Below are 10,066 nucleotides of genomic sequence, written 5' to 3'. Positions count from 1 at the left end.
AAAACAATAATAATAATTCATAATAAATTCTGGTCAAAAGACAAAAAAAAAGTTAAAGTGAGACATTGAAATCAAATTATGAGCCATACTGTGCACTTTTATAACAACTTTTCCATATTAAGGAACAAGTAGTACAACAAATTATACATGGCAGTAGATAAAAAAAAATAAGTTGCATTTTTTGTTAAATTTTTATAAGACATTAGAATAAAAATATACAAATTGCACCCACACAGAAAAATAATCTTGGTTGTTAAAACTATAGTGTTCTGAAATTATAAGTTTTATAGTAATTAATGTATGCTAATTTTTTCAAATAAATGTATATTTGTGTGCTGAAACAGCTTAAATTAATAATACCATATATATGGTGTTTTTTCAAATAAATGTATATTTGTGTGCTGAAACAGCTTAAATTAATAATACCATATATATGGTGTTTTTTCAAATAAATGTGTGTGCTGAAATAGCTTTAATGAATAACACCATATTCATTAAGCTATTTAATTTGAATATAAAAAGTTTAAGGGCTATATACAGAAGTCACGTAATATATTTTGCTTATTTATAATTGAACTAAAGAACAAAATAAGGAAAAGATCATTACAAACCTTGCTTTTTATGGAACTCCAAGTTTCACACATTTTATCATGTTATTATAATTATGGCGAGTCTTTAATCTTAAATCTTAAAGTGACTTAAAACTCACTTAAAAGTGAGATCTTAAATCTCCTGTGGTGAGAAACAGTTCTAGACATCCTACTTCACAGAATTTAATATTTTTTCACTTTATATTATGAATGCATATTCTGTGTTTGCTTAAAATTGATGACGAATATGGCGTAACTTTAGCGACGGTATCTTTGTGCATACGTTTATGTGCTTTTAAATATCTCATCACATAGAAAGACACACTGCAAGATTTGCATTATGTTTAAATATCTATATAATATGGATATGTTTAAATATCCATCTCAGTAATAAAAGCAAAAAGAAAGAAAGCGAAGTGCAAGCTCTTTGATTTAAACAAACTGCTAACAATTGACGAGATACGCAGTTGGAGGAGAACTAGAAATAGAGCCAAAAACGTTTCAGGACTGTCATGTGATATAGTTAATGACAGTAAAGATAAGCATTTTACGTTATCTATCTTGAGATGCCTGTTGCAGCATGGCTCTAGAAACTTCTGGATGAATTGGTCACAGGGCTTCGAAAATAGGTTTTCGTGTCATAACGAACTTTGCATTTATCTTGCATAACGCATCCTGCAGAGTATAAATATGGGTCTGAGAACAAGAGAGTTTGCTTGTGAATCAGGTGCCAGACTTTGCAGTTAGCTGAATTACAAGTTAGTGTTTATCCTGAGAAAGTGATCCTTGATTTGTTTTCAGCCATTTTTGTTCTGTGTGTAATAGTATTGTGCCTATTCTCCTAATAAATTGTTCATACCATCCTGCTTATCTGGACTCATTGTTTAAAGAAACATCAACAATCCTATCACCTAACTGGGCAATGATTACGTATATGATAAATGTGTAATTCACATTTACAGTAGAATAGTTATTATAAAACATGACTTTATAAATAGATTTAATATATGTGTAGATTAAGTATAGGATAAATGCATAGCTTAGATATAGTAGAATCTAAGCTATGCATTTATAGAACAGTTATAACAATTTTGTTAAATTTATAATAAGATACATTATTAAATTAAAATAAGACATCCAGATTAGTTACATAAAAATCAAATAATTTGTTATAAATACACAAATTTTAAAAATACTTAAATAGCATAATTTTCTTAAATATTATTTAGTGACTTTTCTTTTAAACTTTTGGCATTCAATTCACTGCAATACAAATGATCATAGCTGGGATCTGAATTAACAATTAATTGATTTAATAAAATAGGTTTGGTATTATTTTTTTCTGCTGTCGAAGGATTTCCAAACTGTACTTTTTTACACATTTTTCGTTTTTTAACTGAATAAAATCTCTTTTGGGGAACAATTTTTTTTATTTGTTGGTTCTTTTGAAATTGAAGCATGTGCTTTATCTAACAAAGGAACTTCTAATAATTAATCAATTGCATTTAAATGCTTTTTTATTTGTGTAGCAAGATTAATGTCCATATTTTCAATACAGTTTAATTTTTCAGAAATTGAAAATGAAGATTGAATAAGTTCACTAATGCATGTTTTACTTACTGTTAAAGATTCATAATTATTCCTAGTAGGTATTCTGTTTAGTGGGCCTATATAAGATTCTGTCTTTTTTTCAGACATGATTACAAAATGTATATGTTTACACATATTATTTAAAATAGAATAATCATGGCATGTACATTTATAAGCTTTTAAACAGCATGAACAAAGTCTACAAGTTATGAGGCATAAATCATTACAAACATGATCTTTGATAATTTTATAAAAATTTTCTCCCAGTTCTGATGAAACTTCCCATACATCATCTTTTTTTACACAGTTAGCATTTAAAAGCTCAGCAGCTTTATGACGTTGAAATGTTTTTGTTGTCTTCTTCGTTATTTTTCCTTTCTGATATTTTATGTAAGTGTCAAACTTTTGATCACTGACAAGATTAATTAACTCGATGATACATTTATCAACCCGTTTGGTTTTCTTCCCATCTAAATAAATATATTTTAATTTCCGATGAAATGTTTCAACATACATATTGGTGTTGATTTTAGCCCCTTTTCTGAAACAGTATGCCCACATTTTGGCTCTTTCAAAATAGTATGTCATAAAATATTTATGGAATTCTCTCGTGTCTTCATCTTCACATAGTTGCTCAGAAAATGTTTCTAACATTTTGTTGAACATTTCTTCATCTAATTCATACATTAAAGTTTTTAAAGTTTTGTACACTGCTTGTCTTTTATGTTTTGGCACAGAATTCAAATGACCTTACCATGCTCTGTCCACATGCCAAGCACATAATAATTTTTGGCAAGAACCAAATGTATGCTCCCATGCATTATAGAACATGGGAGCATCATCGCTCATGAAAGCCTTTGGCTTGATATCACTGATCTTTTTGATGCAGTTAAAAAAGTTTACCAAAATTTTTTCTGATACTGTTGATGATATTAAGAAAGCAACTGGTATATACCCTCTTCATACATATCAACGACAAGCAATGTTACAAGTTCAAATCCATAAGCAGAAATTCCATGTGTAGAATCAATACAGATTCCATCATTACCAAATTCTATCAACATTTTTTTTTTTTTTTAAATTCTGTCATTATTGCTAACATGAAATCATTTTCGTTTACATTTGCATATTTTTCTCCTTGACGTTTATACATCAGAATGGGGTTGAATTCCATTTGCAACATCGTATTAACCCAGGACCAAACACTTGTCTCATCATCTGTTAAAATTAATCCTTTAGAATTAATGCTCAGACCAAAATCCCTCTTAATGTTATGCAGGTCTTTTCTCGTTATTAACTGTTTTGTTTCAATATCATTTCTCGAAGAGAATCTTGCATCTTGCAAAATTCGTTTCTCTTCCACCCCCTGCAATAATTTACCTGAAATAATTTAAAAAGATAATTAGGAGATAAAAATTATATATACTATAAGCAAAATAAAGTTTTTCATTTATATGAACTTGAAAAGAAAATTTTATATTATTTTATACCTACTAAATATTAATTCCATGCAAACAATGGTATGATATTAGAATATCAGCTTGCAACTGAAATTTTTTTTTAATGAACACGAATACAATCATTGCCCTAATCAATTATTTCAACAATATATAAAATAAAAAGTGTTTTGAAATTTGAACATCAACTTAAGGAGTACAGCAACTGAGACCAATATTTATCCAGCGCTTTTTGCATTTCTGCCTTATAAGACACAAGCAACGTACGTTGCAATGTTTCAGGAAGTGAAATGTTGGTACCCTAAGTAGAAGCCGGACATTAGTTAGAATTTCCCAGTTCGACTATATCCGGTTGTAACTTTCATTTTAATCAATGTTTGTGACATAAGATGAATGGGGAGAAATGGGTGTAATAAAGGAATATAAAGAGAACGAAGATTAAGACATGTCTGTAGAATGATTTCTGCCTTAGCTTACTTGCCAATAGAACATGTAGATGATACTTGGAGCATTGTATGGGAAAAAGCTTTCAGCATTGACAAACTTACCACATTCATTGATTCTTTTGTCGAGCAGTGGATGGAAAATCCAAATATGCCCATTAAAATACGGAATGTACATGGACAGCATCATAGGACAAATAATTCTGTTGAAAGGTGGAATTCTAAATTAAACACAATCACTGGCAGAAACCAGCCTATTGTGCACTTATTAGTTAAAATACTAAAAGAAGAAACACAAAAAAGTGTCTTTTAATTTGAAAGCCAGAGAATTAGGCGACCCTGAAATAACAAGGAAAAAAGCATATGTAAAATTGGATGAAAGAATTAAAAACATCCTAAAAGAATTTGAAACATCAAACAATTTAGAAAAATGTCTAAAATCTTTAAGTTTTGTAACTAGGTTGGACTAAATTGTAAATTATATTTATGCCTTTATAATAAAGGATAGCTAGTATTTATTTACTAGTATCTGTTTTGTATATTTTACTTCTAATATTTATTTTTACTTACATTAATGCAGCTAATTAATTTTATGGTAACTGTACCTGTTCTAATATTTGACTCTAAAATACAGTTTTCCACAAAATCCCTGAAATTTTTATTTTTATTACATTTTATATTTACACAAAAGTTTTTATTTTTATTACATTTTGCTATGTTTAAAATGCATTCGCACTATAATATCATAACAATTTAAATACATATAAATAATTAAATATTATTGGCAAAAATGTATTTATCATTGTAATTCGATAATCGAGTGCAAAAACAGAAAATGTCGGTAAAAGAGATTTGCCACTTAAAATACCGTTTTAAATTATATTTGCGATTTTTAAAAGTATTTATTTACTTATTTATCTGCACCCTTTATCTGTTCTAAGATGGGGAAAAGATGTGCAGCTCTAACCACGATGAGTTTCGAAGTGTCCGCTCTGATAGCGAAATTGTATGTGTTAGCTCTGGCAACGTCCGCTGTAGCCACACCACCTGTTCACAAATGTGACAATAGATTACTGGCGAAAACTCTAAACTGACTATTAGCTCATTAGTATAATATAGTTACTGAAAAATGTAAATATCATAACAGATGTATCTTATATACTAAAAACTAATGGAATAAAAAAAGTATCTTTAAATTTACAAATATGCCTATACAGTAGATTAGTAAGAAATATGATACTTAATTTAACAATAAGAAAAACAATTGTTACAAATATCAGGTTACTTAAATATAGATAATTAATCACTTTTATAAAAATATTTAATATGCTGTTCATAAATACAAGAGAAAACAATTTACCATAATTTTAAATCAGGCAAAATATTAATCTTAGTTTCATCTAGATTTTGAATCACACTTCAGCATTTTCAAGGTCCCTCTTCTTCAAGAGAATTATCCAAATTTATATTAAAAGCAGTTGACAGAGAAACACAAACATTGCACCATTCAGATAAAACATTAATGAAACAAATTAAGATATTAGAATTATAAATGTGTTAATTCCTTCATAACACATTTAGAATTGTAATATCTTGGTTTTACATGCTTCATTATTATTTTCCACAGCAGACAGTGTTACGTTCAACTTTACTTTGCTCTACCCACTCCTTCCATTTTGCAAAAGTTTTGTACTCTTGAAGAGATACCTGTGTCTGTCCTCAAAGCTGATAATTTTATTTAAAATCTATGCAAATTAAGTCTGCTGTTAAGCCTAATTTTAAATTTCACACTCGCATGTTTCTCTTCCAATCTGAATTTTCCATGAATGATTTTCATTATCAACTTCATTAATATTAAAATTCATTCACTTTTGGAATTTGGAACCACCTGTATATTAATGACAGCTGGAAAGGCTCCAACTGCATAAGTAATTATAGTTTTATTTAAGAGAAATTAATACAATCAAAATACGGTCTAACACATAACTTGCCTGCTATGCTTTGCTTTTCTTGTTTAGGAATAGGGAGATGACAAAGGGATTTTTCATGCTTGTAATGTTCTTTAAAATATACAGCTTCAAAACGATTGCCAAAATCTTTTAATATGACAGTAGATGTGCAAGAGAAACCTGTTTTGGAAGTCCCTTGTGCTTTTAGCTGTCTTTCACCTTTGCCTTTTGCTTTGTATGTCCCACTTCTATTACAGCAAAACAGCGTCCTGGTGTAATTTTTATGTTTCTGCCCAGATGAATCTACCACAAAATGAGTCTTTGTTTTTCTTTCTCCATCCAATAGCCGCGAATAAAAGTCTAATAAATAAATAAATGTATAAATTTTCATAATAAGGGCATCTAATTAGTAAATAAAAATATGCAGATTGCAGCCACACAGAAAAATAATCTTAATTGTTAAAACTATAGTGTTCTGAAATTATATGTTTCAAAGTAATTAATTTGTTAATTTTTTCAAATAAATGCATATTTGTGTGCTGAAACAGCTTAAATTAATAATACCATATATATGGTGTTTCTTCAAATAAATGTATTGCTGAACTAGCTTTAATGAAGCTATTTAATTTACAAATAAGTTATTTAATTTTAATGTAAAAAGATTAAGGGCTATATACAGAAGTTACGCAATATACTTTGCTTATTTATAATTGAACTAGGAAAACAAAATAATAAAAAGTTCATTGCATACCTTGCTTTTTTTTTAAACTCCAGTTTTATACATTTGGTCATATTGCTGTAATTATGGCAAGTCTAAGTGAGATCTTAAATCTCCTGTAGTAGGAAATAGTTCCCGGCATTCGTCTTCGCCGCATTTAATATTACTTCGCCTTATATTATGGATACGTATCCTATGTTTAGCTAAAGAATTTTTTGTACAAAATTGCTTCGTACAATACGTACACGAAAATGGTGCAACTTTATTGTTTAAATTCGCGTATTCTTTGTGCATGCGCTTTCAAATATCTTTTCGCATAAAAAGATGTACTGCAAGATTTACATTTAAACATATCCATTTTGATAATAATAATAAAAAAAAAAAGCAATATCCTTGATTTAAACAAACCGCTAACAATTGGCGAGAAACACAATTGCCGTTGGCGAAAAACCAGAAATAGCGCCTAAAACGTTTCGGGAGTGTCACGTGGTATACAGCCAATGACAGTGAAGATGAGCATTTTCCTCTTCTGGTCTTGAGACGCCTGTTTTTAGATTTACCCCACAGGATTACCTGCCATTTTCGGTTGCTTGTTTTCTGAGCTCTGCAGTGATATTTTTTGGCGAGCTAAAAGAATTTTTTGATAAAATATTTTAATTGGTAATTTAGATATTGTTTGCTTGTAATTAAACACGTGATTACAAATTATTGTAAAGTATTTATTTTTGAGACAAACTTTTTGTAATCTATTTATTTTTCATATATTGCTTTTTGAGAACAGATAAATTTAGCGGAAATTTCCTTTGTTAAACAAAGGAAAATGAAAAATGTTTCAGAATAGCAAACCGTGTTAGTTTCAGTCAAACATTAAATATTTTATACCATTTTTTGTGTCAAACATTAAATATTTTAATATCATATGCTACCATTTTTTTTGTGTCAAACATTAAATATTTTAATATATGCTACAGTTTTTATTCATTTTTTAATATTTCTGATGACAAAATAAGTTTTTTATTTTCTATTGTAGTACATAACTTTTTGTTATAACAATGGAATATGAAAAGATAGCAGTATTTGAATGTATGTACTGCTGCAAAAAGTACAAAAAGAAAAAGGTTTTATATGAACACATTCGGGAAGTACATAAAGTACCTGTTGTGGCTGAAGGAAATTTGAAATGTCCTATTAATGCCTGCAATTTTTCATGTAGAACGTTTGAAGAGTTAAGAAATCACGCAAGAGATCAACATGGATACACTCTTAACTCCGTTGAAATGACATTTAATACATATGAAGGTAAGATATTAGAAATTTGCATTTTCTGCGATAAACGTTTTTAATTTGAATTACCCCAAACTGAGTACAAATTACTATTTTTGCAAATTCATTCATCAAGTTGGGGAATAAAATACATCTATTTTTGGAAATGGAAGAGATAATTGAGCATATTTATGAGAAAAATATGGCAGATAAATTTCTTTTTACCAGAAATCCCAGCCGGATGCCTGATTATCCAATGAAATGGATCAGAAACCCAATTTACGAGGAGGCGATAGAAAACAAAATTCTTTTGCCGAAAAATTCGAAACAAGGGACTGTTTCTGAGATGAAACAGTTGAAAAATCCACCTTACGACTATGAAATAATAGAAGATATACGTTTCCCAAAAAAGCTTTCCCATAATACTGTTTACATCAGGGAAAGGGACGAAAACCCAGTTTGTAAATACATTACTTCACGTAAAGTTCGTTTACCAAGAATCTCAAAACAAAGAATTATTTCTAATTTAGAACGTACTGGAAAGCAGATTCATAACGGAGCTAATGTGCATAAAATCTATTTCTTCAGAAACCAAAAGCAGATCCATGATATGGCGGTTGAAAACCCAATTTATGAGCCGAAGTGCAATTCCTAAGACAAGAGGAATCGAAGGCTCGGATTATAAGAATGTTATTCCAGATAACGTTCCTTCCCAGAGGAGGCTGAAGAAAGTTAAGATTACCGAGTGGATCAGAAAGCTGATTTATGAGAGCACTGTTAAAGAAAGAATTCTTTTCTCGAGAAAACTAACACAAACTACCCTTTCTATGAAGAACTGAATCAAAAAAACTGGTTTTATAAAAGCTGTGTAAAAGAAAAAGCTCCTTTCCCAAAAATTTAAACAAACTTTTATTACTATTAATCAGTCAGTCTACCTTAAAAAGTTCTTTACGAAAGCATCCCTGGTCTTGGGCAAACAACTCTTGCGTGCTTTGCCGTGCTCTAATAACCTAACCATTAAATGAGCAGCTGCCAAAATATAGGCAAGCACGTTATTTACAGCAGCCTTACACGATTAACCACCCAAAACATTATGACTCATTAACGTTTCGATCCAGACTCGTGGTTCGTACGAAATTTTAAGGATGACTAAAAAGGGATTTTACGATCCGACTTTGCCAAATAATAAAGACTCTGTATCTGAAATCTTACAAGAAAAGGAAAAATTTACTTTATTTTAAAGTGCTAAATGCAAGTTCGAAATGGACGACCATGCCAAGAGAAAAAAGACTGCAAAAACACAAAATTCGTTGAATGTAATTTTTCATTTCACAAAATTCTGAAATTTTTTCACCTAATATCCAGGTACGACTATATTTCTGAGCAACGTTGCATCTTGAGTCTATCTTCAGCATTCTCATAATTATTTCAATCCAAATTTTGTGCCAACATTTATATTTGGCGACAGCTGCTGCCTTGTAAATGTATATATATTAATCGATTGACACAAAGTAACTCGAGGGTTATCTGCTAATGAGAGGGATGCGTTCGTGGAAGGCTTTCTGGGAATATTTTGGTCTAGTATATAAAAGATCAACTTGTAAAAGTTGAGAAACTACATGAAGTAAAAATGAACTGGGTGAAAGCCCATATTGGTGTTTTAGGTAACGAGAGGGTAGACATGCTGGCCAAAGAGGCTGCTATGGGTAATATCGAGGATGTGTAATATGAATATGAGGAAGTTTCCAATGTAAATCCTCCACGACACCATAACTTGCCTTTGGCAGACAGCCATCTTGTGCTTTGCTAAATTCAAATAAATTAACTTACTTAATTTGCTATTTTGTTTATTTCAAGTACAAATTTTAATTTTATTTCCCATTTAGTTCCGTTCAGTGTGTAACTTCACTCATATGATCATGTGCAGATTAAATGAAATTTTTTATTGTATATTTTTAATAGAATCTTTAATCTATTCCTAAATCGATTAATGAAATGCATGGAAATAGTAGCTCAATAGTTTTAAAAATATAATATATCTGAGAATATTTAAGGG

General features: G+C 29.8%; 1 pseudogene; it reads right to left on the bottom strand.

Annotated features, from left to right (window-relative positions):
* Nucleotides 1–1,786: 1,786 nt before the first annotated feature.
* LOC118202854 (uncharacterized) lies at nucleotides 1,787–7,327 on the bottom strand (annotated as a pseudogene).
* Nucleotides 7,328–10,066: the final 2,739 nt, after the last annotated feature.

This window comes from Stegodyphus dumicola, chromosome 11, assembly GCF_044657685.1.
Source record: "Stegodyphus dumicola isolate Sdum_Otavi_A_Nest chromosome 11, ASM4465768v1".
Taxonomy (NCBI): Eukaryota; Metazoa; Arthropoda; class Arachnida; order Araneae; family Eresidae; genus Stegodyphus; species Stegodyphus dumicola.
The sequence above is the reverse complement of the archived record's forward strand: the minus strand, read 5'-3'. Positions and strand labels throughout refer to the sequence as shown.